Source organism: Engystomops pustulosus, chromosome 2, assembly GCF_040894005.1.
Source record: "Engystomops pustulosus chromosome 2, aEngPut4.maternal, whole genome shotgun sequence".
NCBI lineage: Eukaryota > Metazoa > Chordata > Amphibia > Anura > Leptodactylidae > Engystomops > Engystomops pustulosus.
Genome location: NC_092412.1, coordinates 80733336 through 80750975, shown reverse-complemented (window position 1 = coordinate 80750975; position 17640 = coordinate 80733336).

Here is a 17640-nt window from a genome sequence, read left to right as displayed (position 1 = left end):
AGGCATAGAACTGGCACAGGTGGTCAGGGATATGGACTGTGTCCTGGAGAGGATGGGACCCCTGGCCGAGTCATACAGGAACCAGGAGCGCTTCTCCCAGCAGAGGCAAAGCTGTGACTCTGGGCCCCGGGCCCCTACAGCACAAGCTGGTTCCGTTCCCCCAGATGTCTCTCCGCGTGTTACACAGGTTCTCAGGCCTGCGAGCTTCTCGTTCCAGAAAGGACAGAGACAAGATCAGCCGCAGACCTCTGCAGCGGTCCCAGAGCAGGTGCATGGACCCGAAGTACCACAAGTCCCAGCAGTGTCTGTTAATGGTGAACTTGCATCTATGGGTCAGGGTGATGCGGTGACCCAGGAAAACTCTGTTGTGCTTGGGACTGGGGACACTGTTGCTATACCTGAGGGGTCGGGGGATGGAGGGGACCCTCAGTCTATCTGGGATGTGCAGCCTCCGCAGGAAAACATGGATGGGGGGCAGAGGGTTATACAAGATAATGTGTGTGACTTCCCCCCTTTAACATCAAGCCCCTTAGTAGAGTCAGGTCCCTCTAGATCAGACCCTCCCCCCAATTCCCGTAGTGAGCCCCGTCAGGAACCTCCTAAAAACGCCTGGAGCCGCGGCGCTCCCTCCTTCACCTCCGGCGCGCACTACTCCGGGCAGGCGTTTAAGAGGAGGAACGTGGTGCGCTTTAAGACCCGAGGCACCAAGGATGATCTACCAGATAGGAGGTTTGTGGTGCGGGATCTCCTGTGCAGCCAGATGGGGTTCACGCCTGATGATATCCTGGCGGTCATTAACCTGCCAGACAGACAGGGCTACGATGTCAGCTTTAAGCTCATGTCTAGTCTGGATAGGTTCTGGGATAAATTCCCCCGGCTTAGGGACACAGACGGCTGGAATAAGTTTATTTTTGTCCCCATATCCAGGCTAGATACCGTGGTAGTTAATATAATATTCTGGAACGAGTCTGTTCCTCCCCAGGATATTCTGGTGTGGCTTAGGCGCCATTGTGATCTGCTGTCTGACCTCACTAAGAACAGGGACACTGACGGTATCTGGACTGGAGGGTGGAAGGTGCTGGTAAAACTGCGCCAATATAACAATATCACCCTGCACCTCCCCAACTCCTTCTATATAGGTAGAGAAAAGGGCGTCTGCTTCTATCCCGGACAACCACGAAAGTGCTTTAGGTGTGGTAAGATCGGTCACGTGGCCAAAATATGCACAGTGGCAAAATGCAACCTGTGTGGGGAGGTCGGCCATCTCAGTGCCACCTGTGAGACAGTCAGATGTAACCTCTGCGGAGAGATGGGCCACCCACACAAGGATTGCCCGGAGGCCTGGCACAACATCGCCAGGGACTTGTCAGATGATGAGATGGTGCTGGAGGCAGATGCCTTAGAGGAGGAGGCCTTGGTGTCAGGGCAAATTCTGACCAGGCGGGAGGTACAGCAGGGGTCAGGTGAGACAGTACTAGAACCCCAGCAGTCAGACAGCAATCAGGGGAGTATGGAGATGGTCACTCGGGGCCAGCCTCAGGCAGCCACCTCTGTAACACTATCTGAATTTGAGGAGTCAAAGAAGAACAAGAGGAAAAAAAAAGATAAATCCTCTCGTAAACCTGAGGAAGATTGTAATTTAGGCCCAAAAACCAGGAGAAAAGCCAGTGGTGATGCTGGGGTCATGGTCCTATCTAACAGATATGATGCTCTGTCAGAGTCGGATGGGGATTATGAGAGAGAGTTACAGCGCATTCAAAATGAGTGTGAGGTGGACACAGGGGATCCTCCAACTAAAAAGAAGCCCCCTCCTGTAGAGGCTGCTGAGGAGTCAGACATGGAGACTGGTGGTGTACAGGGGGAGGATGACTCTGACTCATGATGATGGGGGTCGCTGCTTTGCTTATTTTGGTTATAATGGCTGGGTTCTCTCTAAAAGTTGCTTCTAGCAACGTCAACAGCATTAAAGTAAGAAGGACCAGACACGCTGTATATGACCACCTAAGATATTTGGACGCTGATGTCATCTTCCTGCAGGAGACCCGTCTGACCACCTTAGGGCATCTCCGTGAGGCTGAGCGTGAGTGGCGGTCTGGTCCTTCTTACTGGTCACTGGCTGTGGAGCCGTACGCCGGGGTCGCCATACTGTTTAACACCACAGACGTGACGGTGCACAGGCTGACGGAGGTCGCTATGGGGAGGTGCCTGGTGCTGGAAGTGACCATCCATGGTAGGCGGCTCCGGCTGATCAACATCTATGGCCCACAGACAGTGACAGAGAGAATCCAGCTGTTCAATGAGGTGAAGCAGCATTTATTTACCTCTATCCCTGTAGTAATGGCGGGCGACTTTAATGTTGTAATGACTTCAGGTGACCGGTCCTCGGGCAGAGCAGTGCTTAGAGACTCCAAGGTCCTACAGAGCATAATATCACAGGCCCATCTATGTGATGTATTTACCTTGGACGGGAGGAAGCCTCGGTACACCTATACGTGTGCTGACAGGCACAGCAGGATCGATATGGTATTTGTGAGTCCCTCAGAGAATGTTAGTGGGATGAGCGAGAAGGTCGTCCCATATTCTGACCATCTTGTCTTATTGTTTCACCTAGGAGCCACTAACCGCTCTGATATTGGTCGGGGGTTATGGAGGCTCAATTCCAGCATCCTGGATGATATCTATGTCCAGAATTGTATCCACTCCCTTTTTCAGGACCAGCTCCAGAGAGTAGACTTCTATGACAACATATCTGACTGGTGGGAGAACGTCAAGGAGGAGATCAGGTCCCTCTTGAAGAGACTGTCAGTGAAGAAGGGTAAGAATAAGTACAGCCAGTATCTCAAGCTGCGGAAAGAATTGGAGTCACTGTATTCGGCGGGCGGGGATGACAAACAAAATATTGACCGACTGAAATCTGAAATAAAGCAGTATCAGTACAGCCGCTACACGTCCCTGGTAATAGAAAGAGATTACGGAAAACTGGGCGTTCCTGATCCGTATGAAAATTGCCGGGAACGTGTGGCCAAGAAATTGATCACAGGTCTCACTGACTCCCAGGGAGTTTTACAGGAATCTCGGGAGGGTATCCTGGGGGTGGTGAGATCCTACTATGCTGAGTTATTTCAGAAGAAGGTTTTGGATAAAGAGAAAATGGCTCAATTCTTGGAGGCAACTCCAGGCCCTGACACTAAAGATTTGGACTTTTCTCCTTTGACAGCAGAAATAACAGAGGAGGAGGTTAAAGAGGCCATTGATAAGTTACATCTGAAGAAGGCACCAGGTCCTGACGGTATTACAGCAGAATTCTATAAGAAGTTCAGGGACCTCTTGGCTCCAATCCTTGTGGATGTATTTACTAATTGTTTAGAAAATCACCTGATGCCTCCATCCATGAGAGTGTCCTCCCTTATTCTGCTGTCCAAAGGTAAAGAGCCTAGTGACATCAAGAACTGGAGGCCGATCGCCCTCTTGAATGTTGATAGGAAAATTCTGGCAAAAATTCTATTCTCTAGATTAGTCTGTTTGTCCCCGGCACTGTTGGCAGGCTCTCAGTACGGCACAGTAAAAGGGCGGAACATCTCTGGAGCAGTTATCTCGATAAGGGAGATGTTTGAGAGATGTAAAGCTCTGAGGTGTGGGAGATATGTTGTAGGTCTGGACCAGGCTAAAGCCTTTGACAGGGTTGATCACGATTATCTATGGGCCACTTTGTCAAAGTACGGTATTCCGGGACAATTTATAGATTGGCTGAGAACTTTGTACAGAGAGGCGAAGAGCTTTCCTCTGATCAATGGTTGGCAGGGGGACACTTTTGAAGTAGAGGCGGGGGTGCGACAGGGCTGCCCCCTGAGTCCACTGCTGTATGTGTTTGCCATAGACTTGTTTCTGCGATCACTGCAGTGGTGTGATTTTCGGGGGGTGCCGGTCCCCCATTGCTTGCCTTTGAAGGTAGTCGCCTACGCGGATGATGTGACTGTGGTGATATCTGAACCTCGTGAGGTGGAGATGTTGTCTGCAGCCATCAGAAGTTACTCAGAGGCCTCCGGGTCTCTGGTCAACCTTGAGAAGAGTCAAGCTTTCTGGACATTGGACACTGCTCCTGGCTTTGATCTGCCACAGTTCGCCAAGGCCTCCACCCATATCAAGATCCTTGGGGTTAAATTTGGGAGGGAAGATAATGCCAAGCTAAATTGGGAAGAGAAGTTGGATACCGGAAATGCAAAGGTTCAGCGATGGAAGAACTGGAGGCTGACCTATAGAGAAAGGGTTACTCTGATGAAGACTTACCTGGTCCCTGTCTTCCTCTACATCTCTGTCGTCTTTCCTTTGCCAGAATCTTTCTCCGCTAGGCTTTTTAGCCTGTTCTTCCAGCTTTTATGGGGGAACAGGTTGAACCCAGTGAAAAGAGGGATCACCTACCTGCAGAGGAGAGAGGGTGGGCTGGATATGTTAAATCCAAGGGTCTTTTTTGACTCCATGTTTCTGAAAGTTAATTTTGGCTGCCTGGACTCAAATAACAGTCTCCTGTGGGTAAGTAGTGTCAGGGACTGGATATTGCCTTTTGCAGAGTCCTGGGTGCGAGGCGGCAGTCTCAAGAGGGGCCGATGGACTCCTGGCTTCCTCCCCCAGTATCTGGAGTTTGGTCTCAGGTGTTTGAAAAAGTGGAGAATAGATAAGACCTATCTGGAGAATAAGACCAGGAAGGACCTCTATACCAGTGTCTGTAGGAACTTTTATTCGTTACAGCCAGCTCTGAGGGACTGCACAACGGCCACCCTGCAGGAGAGTCTGAAGTTCCTTAATGGACCGAGGCTTCCAGCCAAATTCTTTGATATCGCCTGGTTGTCTCTGCATGGGAGGCTTTTCGTCAGAGGAAATTTAAAATTCCTGAGCGTCTCTGACCGTATGTGCCCCCTAGGATGTCAGCAGGAGGAGACTATGCAGCACTTTACTACCGAGTGCCAGGGAGGGAGGCGGATATGGCAGGAGATGTCGCGCATGTTGAATATACCACGTCTACAGTCTCTTAGATACCCAGATATAATCTATGGGGTAGCACCACATATAATGGACATTGACCGGGGGACTATGTACCTCATTATCACCATCATAAAGTATTACCACTGGCATAACAGGACCCGAGTCTCCATCCACAGCGAGACCTTCCAGCACATGACCGCAGTCACACTAATCATGTCTGAGCTCAGATGGATCAGATACATAGAGATTAGGAAAAGAGATGGGAATAGGAATTTATGGAGGAACATAAGTCTATACTGATGCATCATGTAATTCTGTTTATTTCTGACTTTTTTTCCCTTAAACCAGTAATGGACATTTAAGTTATTACAAATGTAATTTTGATATATGATTTATTGTAAATTCTGATAAGAATGTATAATGTATTTTGTTTGTTTTTACTAATAAAAATTGCCCCCTATGTACAAGATTAGAAGTATTATAATACTGCCCCCTGTGTACAAGAATATAAGCACTATAATACTGCTCCCTATGTACAAGAATATAACTACTATAACACTGCTCCCTATGTACAAGAATATAACTACTATATTTCTACCCCCTATGTACAAGAATATAACTACTATAATACTGCCCCCTATGTACAAGAATATAACTAATATAATACTGCCCCCTATGTACAAGAATAGAACTACTATAATACTGCTCCCTATGTACAAGAATATAACTACTATAATACTGCCACCTATGTACAAGAATATAACTACTATAATACTGCCCACTATGTACAGGAATATAACTACTATAATACTGCTCCCTATGTACAAGAATATAACTACTATAATACTGCCCCCTATGTACAAGATTAGAAGTATTATAATACTGCCCCCTGTGTACAAGAATATAAGCACTATAATACTGCTCCCTATGTACAAGAATATAACTACTATAATACTGCCCCTATGTACAAGAATATAACTACTATATTAATGCCACCTATGTACAAGAACATAACTACTATAATACTGCCTCCTAGATTGAGGTTGTGTGTGGTGTGAGCTCTTGACCCTCCTCATGTCTGGAGCTAGCCCAGGGTGGAGATTCCCTAGGCAAGGCCCAGGCTTCCAGGCCTACACCGGGAGTGAACTCTCAAAAACTTCCTACTAGGGATGCAAATCCCAATGAGACTAACAGTGAAGATTATGTACAGAATGCTGATTTATTGAAGAAGGAGCAAGGCATGAAAGTGAATACAACAGTTTAAAGAAGCAAGTTCCAAGTCCAGCCAGCGTGGAGGAGCACAGGTGATGCAGCAGATTGTGAGACCAGCAGCAGGTGCACATCCCCCCACTGCTGCAACCAGACATCTCTGGAAAGACAAACCCTGCAAGAAAACCTGCAGCAGAGGGACGTGGTGTCCAGCATGGCCTGTACAGGACGCACCAGGTCAGCAGTAAAGCCACAGACTGTCATTACGAACCCTGCTAAGTGTGTTCCAGCACCTGCCAGTACAAGCCTGGGAAGGCAACACTGAAGGGTGACAGGTGCACCAGAACCATCTGGAGCTGTTTCCCGACCAGCACAGCAGGGGAAGAAGACCGCATGGGCACCTTAGCTGCAGCTGGCGGAGGAGATACCTCCACTGGTAAGGAGGATGGGGGAGCTGAGTAAGCGTAAGAAAATGCTGCAAATGCAAATAGACTGTATATATTCACTTAAAACTGCGCACCCTGAAAGCAATGCACTGTATAACACCAAGCTGCAGGGACTAAGCATAGAGCTGGCACAGGTCATCAGGGATATGGACTGTGTCCTGGAGAGGATGGGACCCCTGGCCGAGTATTACAAAAACCAAGAGCGCTTCTCCCAGCAGAGGCAGAGCTGTGACTCTGGACCCTGGGCCCCTACAGCAAAAACAGGATTTGTCCCCCCAGATGTCCCCCAACGTGTAACTCAGATTATCAAGCCTGCAAGCTTCTCATCCAGAAGGGACAGACACAAGATCAGCCGCAGACCTCTGCAGCAGTCCCTAAGCAGGTGCATGAACCTGTACTACCACAAGTCCCCGCAATGACTGTGCAGTAGCAGGTTTGTGAACTTTTTTCTACGGGTCAGGGTCCCAGGAGAACTCTAATGTTGTTCTTGAGACTGGAGACATTGTTGGACATTCTTCTGTACCTGAGGGGTTGGGAGATGGAGGGGTCCCCCAGTCTGTCTGGGATGTTCAGCCACCGGAGGATAACATAGAGGTGGATGGGGGGCAGGGAATTGTGCAGAATGATGTTTGTGACTTCCCCCATCTAACATCAAGCCCCCTAATTGTGTCAAGTCCCTCTAGATCAGACCCTCCCCCCAATACCCAGAGTGAGTCCCGTCAGAAGCCTCCTAAAAACGCCTGGAGCTCCGGCACACACTACTCCGGGCAGGCCTTTAAGAGGAGGATTGTGGTGCACTTTAAAAACCGAAGCGCCAAGGAAGATCTCCCAGATAGGAGGTTTGTGGTGCAGGATCTCCTCTGCCACCAAATGGGGTTCACACCAGATGACATCCTGGCAGTCATCAACCTACCTGACAGACAGGGCTATGATGTTAGCTTTAAGCATGTGTCTAGTCTGGATAGGTTCTGGGATAAATTTCCCCGGTTCAGGGACAAGGATGGCTGGAATAAATTCATGTTTGTCCCCACATCCAAGCCAGATACCGTGGTGGTTAATGGTGGCCATTGTGATCTGGTGTCTGACCTCACCAAGAATAGGGACACTTACTGTATCTTGACTGGTGGGTGGAAGGTGCTGGTGAAGCTGAGGCAGTATAGCAACATCACCCTACATCTCCCCAACAGCTTCTTTATAGGGAGAGAGAAAAGCATCTGTTTCTATCCTGGGCAACCATGTAAGAGCTTCAGTTGTGGTAAGATCAATCACATGGCCAAAATATGCACAGTGGAGAAGTATAGCTTGTGTGGGGAGGTCGGCCATCTCAGCACTGTGGGACAGTCAAATGTAACCTTTGCGGGGAAATGGGCCACCCACACAAGGATTGCCTGGAGGCCTGGTACAACATGGCCAGGGACTTTACAGATGATGAGATGGTGCAGGAGGCAGACGCCTTAGAGAACGAGGCCATGGTGTCAGAGCAAATTCTCACACGGCGGAAGGTACAGGGGTCAGGAGATACAGTACCAACACCTCAGACGTCGGACAGTGCTCAGGGGAGTATGGAGGTAATAATCCAGGATCAGCCTCAGGCAGCCACCTCTGTAGCACCTGGTGAATATGCGGCGGCCAAAAAAAAAAACAAAAGAAAGTAAGCCTGAGGAAGAGTGCAAAAACCAGGAGAAAAGCCAGTGGTGATGCTGGGGTCATGGTCCTATCTTACAGATATGATGTTCTGTCAGATGGTGATTATGACCGTGAGTTACAGCACATTGATAATGAGTGTGAGGTGGACACAGGGGATCCTCCAACTAAAAAGAAGCCCCCTCCCGTAGAAACCACTGTGGATCTAGACATGGAGACAGGTGGTAGACAGGGAGATTATGACTTTGACATATGATGATGGGTGATGGGCGGAAGCCTCTTGATGTATGCCGCTGCGAAAATGCAGCGGTGGGGCTATCATATGCTGGTGCATGAGCGCCAGCATATAATAAATATGCCCCGTTGCCTTTGGTTTTAGATTCTACCTGGGCAAATGCCTCTGAATTACACCATTTTGACAAAAACACACTTTGGTGGCCAACAAGTAAAGTCTAAAATTAGGGATAATTAGGCCTCCTTCTCTGTGTCCCTTGTATAAATGGGTGATTTTAATTAGTGCATGCTTTTTCCCCAATAGGAGCTCATTGCACAGCCTCACTCAAGAGTTTTTCTTTCGCCCACACCGGAGATGCAGAAAACACATATAATAACTATGGCAAAACCCCCATTTTTAAAAGGCCTATTCTGTCTGCCGTATTAAGGGGCAATTTCACCCATGTAGAAATTTTCAATCTGATTTTTGCAATCGTTGGCAGAATATTAAGCTTTACATATCGCTTTATATCAACAGAGATCCGAACCCCCAAATAGTCCTTAGACAAGTGGGGTTCCAATACCCCACTTGATAGTTCACTGAGTTGTGTATGAAAACTCTAACCCCCCCCCCCCCAGAAATAAGTGGAGAACACAGAGTGAAATTCCTTAATTGCCCAGTTTCTTCTAACTCTCATCACTGTATCTTTGGTAAGGTGAGTCTCCAATAAGCATATTATTGCCGGGAGGTATCTTTGAATGATATCAAAAACAATACGTCATTTAATCCTCTCCCTCAGTCCTCTAACGTTCCATGTTATTATAGGTATCATGTTTTATACTTGAAGGGACTAAAGGGAAGGAAAACCCCAGGCAGAAAACCATCCTCCCACCCCCCCTCCAAACCCCTTCATGTGTACAGCATAGTCTGTAATACTCTTCTCCCCTAGCAATCCCACTGAAACATACCTAAGCCCCCATCAGTGCCCCACAAAATATATATACTCCTTGATTCTGCCCATTTGAAACCTTCCTCCGGGGAGGCAAAAAAAATGTGTGGTCCCCTGAAATATCACCCGCAACTTAGCAGAGTATAGTAATGCATAGGACAAATCCTTTTCAGGTATTTTTTTTTAAGCTCTTTGAATTATTTTCTTTTCATCAAAGAATCCCTAGAAAAATCAGGGTAAACAGAAATTTTAGAGCCATTATAGAGGATTTCCCCCCCTTTTGCATAGATTTCTAAGTACCATATCTCTGTGTCTGGAGCATAAAAGTTTTACCAGAATTGGGCATGGGTATGCACCCGGGATGGGTTTACAGCCAGGGACCTGATGGGCCAGTTCAACTGCAAAGGTTGGGGAGGTACATTCCTTGCCCAGTACTTCTATAAACCACTTTTGTACAAACTGCCCTGTGTCCATTTGCTCTACTCCCTCGGGGAATCCCACCAATCAAACATTACCTCTCCTAGACCAAGCTTCCAGATCGATTATCTATATTCCCCTTATAATAACATTACATTGCTTTGATGTTACATACCGTTACGGTAAAACAAATAAGCAGCGCATGACTGTTATACAGAAAAAGAGGGGAAGAGAAGCTTTCAGCAGGCCAAATAAAAATCATAGAAATTGTCCAGACAATAAACCCTTTTCGTATGGCTGGACTCCTTTGGCCAGCCTAATAGGAATTGACAGATTCAAAGAAGTTCATACAAAGGCCCAAAGTTCTTCTAGCTACAATTCCAAGGTAATGGCTGCACGCTATAACAAGTTCGAACATATGACCACATGTGCAAAAGAAACCAAGTAGTCCACTAGAAAGGACTCCTCCCAAAAAGCTCTCAAAATGCAACAATATAAGGGCTAAAAGGATCCTAGGGGACCAGACACTTGTTGCTGTAGCTTCTTTTGTGTGAACGAAGCCCCACCACCGACCCAGGTAGGGAAAAAAAGGAATATAATTCTTTATAAGTAGAGAGAAAAGCTGAACAGACAGGTGTACACATAAAGATTATGCCCTGGACAGTTCATCACACCGACCAGCACGAACAAGTCAATGTTTCATAGACGCTTACACATGGCAATACCGGGTAGCAAAGCATTTTACATTACCAGACGCCTCTCCATCCGGTCAATGGTGCTGGTACACGTTGAGGCAGAAATAAGCTTGAAAGTTATGCCCCGGGCAGCTCATCACACTGTCAATTCAATGATTCATAGAAGCATACAGATGGTAGTGCGGGGTAGCCAAGCTTTTTACATTACCATTTACCATTTTACATTACATTATCCTCTCTCCTTGACCCCCTAAAATCTGGTTTCCGCTCTATTCACTCCACTCAAACTATTCTTTCTAAAGTCTCTAATGATCTCCTCACTGCTAAATCCAAAGGTGACTATTCACTCCTCATTCTTCTGGATCTACTCAGCGTTCGATACTGCGGACCACCAGCTCCTCCTCAGGATGCTTCACTCCAGCTTCACCAACTATGGAAAGGGCTCAGCCTATGAGACCTCTCCGAACACCCGCAGCCGATGTGTGACGTAGTAATATATCACACGTCGTTAAGGGGTTAAGGTGATTAACAGGGAGTTGGGAAGGGACACATGTACTCATCTAGCTCAGGGGTATGGGGGTGTTATCAATTGTCAGTAAAGTTGTCAGAGTTTTTTGACCAGGTTGTAGATGCTTTTTAAAATTTGTGAGCTTAATCAGATTACTCATTAAAGTAGACACATCCTTTAGTTTCTTAGAACAATAATATTTTACTCTATTTTCCCCTTTAAACTAGATTCCTGACAGTTTTTGTTGACCAAATTGAAGAAGGGTTTCTTGGGCTCATAAGTGGAAATCCTCCTAGGGTCCGCCCAATGTTTTTTTAAAATATACTGTACATGTTCACTTTTTAATGCTTATGTAACTTTGTTGCTAACATTTTAAACCTAGAACACATAAGAAAATAAGTTCTAAAGGTGTCTCAAAACAACTGCCCCATACACAGAGCAACTAGTTATGCCTAAACCTTCACTTGTCAGCAGAAAGTTGGGACACCCTAATATACAGTAGATTGTGGGCTAATTTGGCCATTGACAATGTGTATTTTGTTCACCCTGTTATTAAACCAATAGTGGCAAGTAATTTCAGTTTGTAGAGGTATTTAGAGGCTACTATTCTGATTTAATAATTCTCCAGAGGGCTAGTCCTGGATGTTGATCACAACAAGTTTGGTTATTTGTCCTTATGTGATCTTTCCTTCTTAGAAAGAAATTGGAACATTTTTTTTATTTGGATGTATAATTTAAGTATTAGATCTTGTTATTCTCTTCTTAAAACTAAAAGAGAAACTAAGCCTAATTTGGCATGTGTCTCAACACAACAAACATATTCCTTGGAAACACACCTCCATGTAGTCTACACCTGCAGGGATTTTTTCCATGCTACATCCTTAACAATAAACAGACCTCCAGAGAAGTTCCTTGTGATGAAAAAAAATGTGATAAGGGTCTTGTAGGCTCAGAATTCTTCTTGCGTTTATTGGGCAGTCATCCAGGAATTTGATCAGATTATTTATCCTGAATCTATGTTTCTTCTATCAAAATAACAGCATTTTAATTTAGTCCAGGTGATGCTTCTCAAAAGAGAAACTTTCTTATGCCCAGTAGTATTTTCTCTGCTCCTGCAGTTTTCTGCCTGGCTATAATTCATTTCATAATAAATCAAAAGTAAATGTTTAACCAAAAATATGCCTGTATAGTTCTTAGCCCCTTTACAACTATATATGGCAATAAGCCAAAACCGGCAAAAAGCCAACACTGTCTAAAGCTGTCAGTAAGACTAATGAGATTACTTTCTACTTGGTCCACATTCCCACAAAATCTTTTGTCCAAACTAAATGTCACGGAGAACCTATGTCAGGGACAACAAGGCTAAACTAACACCAGTACTTTAAAATTTCAAGTATCCAGCCTTGTCCTTTTTTGCTTCTGAAAATGCCCCATATTGTTTAGTATAAAATGTAATCTAAGTTATGTCATATGTACATGAGCTGTTTAAAGTCAAGAAGGTAAAGAGCTCAAGCTCAACATCCGCCTCATCCATTATGACTAGGGTCCAGAAGTAATGAAATCCACGGATTTCTTTGTCCTCAGGTACATAAATAAATATGGAAGGGGTGGGATTTTGGCATGACAACTGTTGATGTTAAGCAAAATAAGGCACCACCTTAGGGAAAACTGTAGGCTATTGCAGGCAGAATAGTAGGTCATGTACTTGTGTTCAGTTTGGGGAGCAACATGCTTCCTTTAAAGTATTTTTTGTGGTAAGAGTTGTATGGCCCGATTTTTAGGAAAAACATAGCATAATTAAAATGCCTTTCCTATTTCCACTTGTTTTTTAATGAAATAGCTCATAGGACAGTATAAATACCAAAACATAATATATTGTGTAGGTAACTTCCTGCAGCCTTCCTTAGTCAGACAGTTTAGGCCCAGAACCCTATAAATATGATCTGGATAGATAGGGGCAAATAGACCAGGATAGTGACAAACATGAAAAGCGCTGCCGAATCCAAATCTTATGTTTATCCTATGTCCTCCATGTGTCACAGTACAGAAGTGATCTGCTCAGTATGTTGTTGAATGACCTTGCAGTGGTCAGTTCTGTGATCCCAGGTGGAGTTTAAAGCTTTTTCAGTATCTTCTGCCTTATGTATTTTAACCCCTTAACGCCGAAACCACTTTTCACCTTCCTGACATGGCCCATTTTTTCAAATCTGCCCTGTGTCACCATAAATGATTATAACTTTGGAACGCTTTAACATATCCAAGTGATTTTTAAATTGTTTTCTCATGACACATTGTACTTCATGTTAGTTAAAAAATTTTGGTGGTATGTTTTGCATTTATTTATGAGAAAATCAGATATTTGGTGAAAATTTGGAAAAATTCTCAATTTTCGATATTCAAAATGTTTTTTTTTGTTGTCATAACAGCAAAAAACATAATAACTAACATTCACCGAATGTCTACTTTATACCTCTGTGGTTTTTTATACATACTTTCATTTTTGTAGGATGTTATGGGGCTTTAAACGTCAGGTGCAATTTTTCACATTTTCATAAAAAAAGTAAAATCCTGCTATTGAGGGACCTGCTCAGGTTTCAAGTCACTTTGAGAGGCCTAAATAAAAGCAAAACCCCATAAATTACCCCATTATAGAAACAACACCCCTCAACGTATGTAAAACAACTTTTATAAAGTTTGTTAACCCTTTAATTGTTTTATAGGAGTTAAAACAAAATTGGATGCAATTTCTAAATATATACTCGAGTATAAGCCGACCCGAGTATAAGCCGAGACCCCTATTTTTACCAACAAAAACTGGTTTAAGTCGAGGGTGGGAAATGCATTGGTCAACCCCCCCCCCCAATAGTATACAGGCTGCCAGCCCCCAGTAGTATACAGCCTGTCAGCCCCCAGTAGTATACAGCCTGCCAGCCCCCATGTAGTATTTAGCAGCCCCTAGTAGTATACAGCAGCCCCTAGTAGTATACAGCAAGCCCCCAGTAGTATACAAAAAGCCCTTAGTAGTATACAGCAAGCCCCTAGTACTATACAGCAGCCACCAGTAGTATACAGCAGCCCCTAGTACTATACAGCAGCCCCTAGTAGCATACAGAAAGCCCCTAGTAGTATACAGAAAGCCCCTAGTAGTATACAGCAGCCCCTAGTAGTATACAGCCTGCCCAAAGTAGTATATAGCAGCCCCTAGTAGTATACAGCCTGCCCCCAGTAGTATACAGCTTGCCCCCAGTAGTATACAGCCTGCCCCCAGTAGTATACAGCTTGCCCCCAGTAGTATACAGCAAGCCCCTAGTAGTATACAGCAGCCCCTAATAGTATACAGCAAGCCCCTAGTAATATACAGCAGCCCCTTGTAGTATATAGCAAGCCCCTAGTAGTATGCAGCAAGCCCCTTGTAGTATACAGCAGTCCCTAGTAGTATACAGCAAGCTTCTAGTAGTATACAGCAAGCCCCTAGTAGTATACAGCAGCCCCTAATAGTATACAGCAAGCCCCTAGTAATATACAGCAGCCCCTAGTAGTATACAGCAAGCCCCTAGTAGTATGCAGCAAGCCCCTAGTAGTATACAGCAGTCCCTAGTAGTATACAGCAGCCCCTAGTAGTATGCAGCAAGCCCCTAGTAGTATACAGCAGCCCCTAGTAGTATACAGAAAGCCCCTAGTAGTATACAGCAGCCCCTAGTAGTATACAGCAGCCCCTAGTAGTATACAGCAAGCCCCTAGTAGTATACAGCAAGCCCCTAGTAGTATACAGCAAGCCCCTAGTAGTTTACAGCAGCCCCTAGTAGTATACAACAAGCCCCTAGTAGTATACAGCAGCCCCTAGAAGTATACAGCAGCCTGCCCCCACGGACCTTAAAAAAATAAACTTAAATACTCACCCTCCGATGTCAGCGCGGCTCCCCGATGTCAGCGCGGCTTACCAATGTCCCCAATGTCAGCGTGCCCAGTCTTCTTTCTTCTCCACGGTTCCTCTTCTCTCTTCCGGCATGGACGCTGCCATGTTTTCTTCTAGCATGCGCATACTATGCGCCTTAGCAACGCCCCCTACTCCTCTACAGCCAATTCCGAGCAAGGGGAGTTATTCATATATTTGAAAAGATCACATGTTTCCCAAGGGTGGGGGGGAACTGCTCCTTTCAAGCCCCTCCCATTAGGCAACTGCCTAGTCACACAGCAGATGCTAATGAAAGGTACAATATAACATACCTTTTTTTCTGTAAAACCAATTTTTTATACCAAAACACTTTGGCAGTGTATGTGCCATGCTCTGTGGGGACTGGGGTAGTGCTAAAAATGGGTCTCCTGGTGACAGGTTCCCTTTAAGTACCCACTGTGGGTATAGCTCTGAGGTGCTTTTTCCAGTCCCAGGTTTCAGTTTCATCCTCTCAGTCCCAGGCCCATTCTGTGACCTTTGTTGGAATCTCGCTTGTAACAGTTAGCCATTAAAAGGTATCACAATCTCAAGAAGTTTACTTTATTTGATCAAATGCAGCTGCATGTTGTATTAATGTTCTTTGCTTTAGAAAGGTTTCTATGATATATTAAGTTATATTAACCCCTTAAGGACACAGCATTTTTTCATTAATTTTTTGCTCTTCACCTTCAAAGATCCAGAACTTTTTCAGTTTTCCATGTACAGAGCTGTGTGAAAGCTTATTTTCTGTGTAACAAATTTTAATTTTCAGTGACATTATTTATTATTCCATGCAGTGTACTAGGAAGTTGTAAAAAAATTCCAAATGTGGTGAAATTGGCAAAAAAATGCATTTGCATCACTTTCTTAAGTTTAGTTTTTACATCATTCACTGTGCGGGCCAAGTGATACATCTACTTTATCCTTTGGTTCGGTATGATCACAGTGATACCACATGTACAGGCAGTCCCCTTCTTAAGAACACCCGACTTACAGACGATCCCTAGTAACAGAAGGGCCCCTCTGCCCACTGTGACCTCTGGTGAAGCTCTCTGGATGCTTTACTATAGTCCCAGACTGCAATGATCAGCTATAAAGTGTCTGTAATGAAGTTTTATTGATAATCCTTGGTCCCATTACAGCAAAAAATGTTTAAACTCCAATTGTCACTGGGGCAAAAAATTTTTTGTCTGGATCTACAATTATATAATAAATATATTATATACAGTTTTGACTCACATACAAACTTAAGAACAAACCTCCAAACCTCTTGTACGTAACCATGGGACTGCTTGTTTATGGTTTATATTGTGTTTTAATACATTTTCAAAAATTGAGCAAATATGACACTAATGGTGTGAGGTGTGAGCTGTGTGAGGTGTAATTTTTTAGTAAATGAGCTGACGTTTTCATTGCAGCTAATTTGAGGATAGATTTTTATGTGAAGTAAAATGGTGTAAAAGTAGCGTTTTGGATATTTGGGCGCTATTTTCCTTTATGGGGTTTACTGCCAGCAATAACGCTTTTATATTTTGATAGATCAGCTATTTTGACACACGGCGATAACTAACATGTTTGTGATTTTAGTGTTCATTATATTTTGTATCAATACAAGGAAAAGGGGGGTGATTTGAATTTTTTTGTTTTTTTATCTTTTATTATTTTTGAACTTTTAAAAAAAATATTTTTTAGATCCTCTATGGTACTTTTACCCTAGATGGTCTAATCATTCCTACCATATAATGCAATACTACTATGGCATTAAAAGGGTTAATACCTGGGATTATGGCTAGCACAGATAGCGTTGTATAAACGGTGGGGGTTCGCTGCAATATGCAGCAAACCCCATTTCTTTAAGAAGAGAGCTCAGCCTGTGAGCCCTCTTCATGCAGCACCTGCGTCATACATGTACAGCGTGAACTTGTTAATACTTTTACAGCTACTTGTATTGCTTCAATGTAAAAAATTATAATTAAGCCATTTTGTCATGTATCTCCAGTTCCTATGCACATTTTACATGGTTATTGATTCTGTGTTGTGCATTTTTTCTCTTCCTTGGCTTCTTCTTACAGAGAGCGGAAGGGCCAGCGACTACTGGACTAGACCACACACTAGGTTTATCTGTAGACTGTAACCTTGGAATTGTATAGGTTTTTAAGGTAATGAAAAAAATGTAGTATAATTGGTGATAACATGACATATTCTTTAACAAGTCTCAAAAATATTTTTGAGAACCTTATTATGTTTTATAAATCACATAACGTGCAGCACAAATGTGGATCTATTTAGGTTAGAGAAATGAACAAGGATGGGCAAGGTTATGCAGTATTCCCGATAAATGGGAAATAGAAGGTTTTTTCCATACTGTCTTTAGATACAGTATCAGTGATCTCTATTTATTTTTCTGTGACGTTCTTTGCTTTTGGATATCTATGAACTCATAACATGAAATAAAAATTCGATATTGTCAGATGTTCTCAATCGAGCAGGTTGGTGGTGAAATAACTGAGGTTTATAGCTGCCATTGAAATGATTCATTGACAAATATCTTTGTCTATGGTCAGATTAGTAAACACTGAAGCAATCCCAGAGTTACCAGAGTTGCAAACTGCAACTGAATGACGGTCACTTACTGTATGTGACT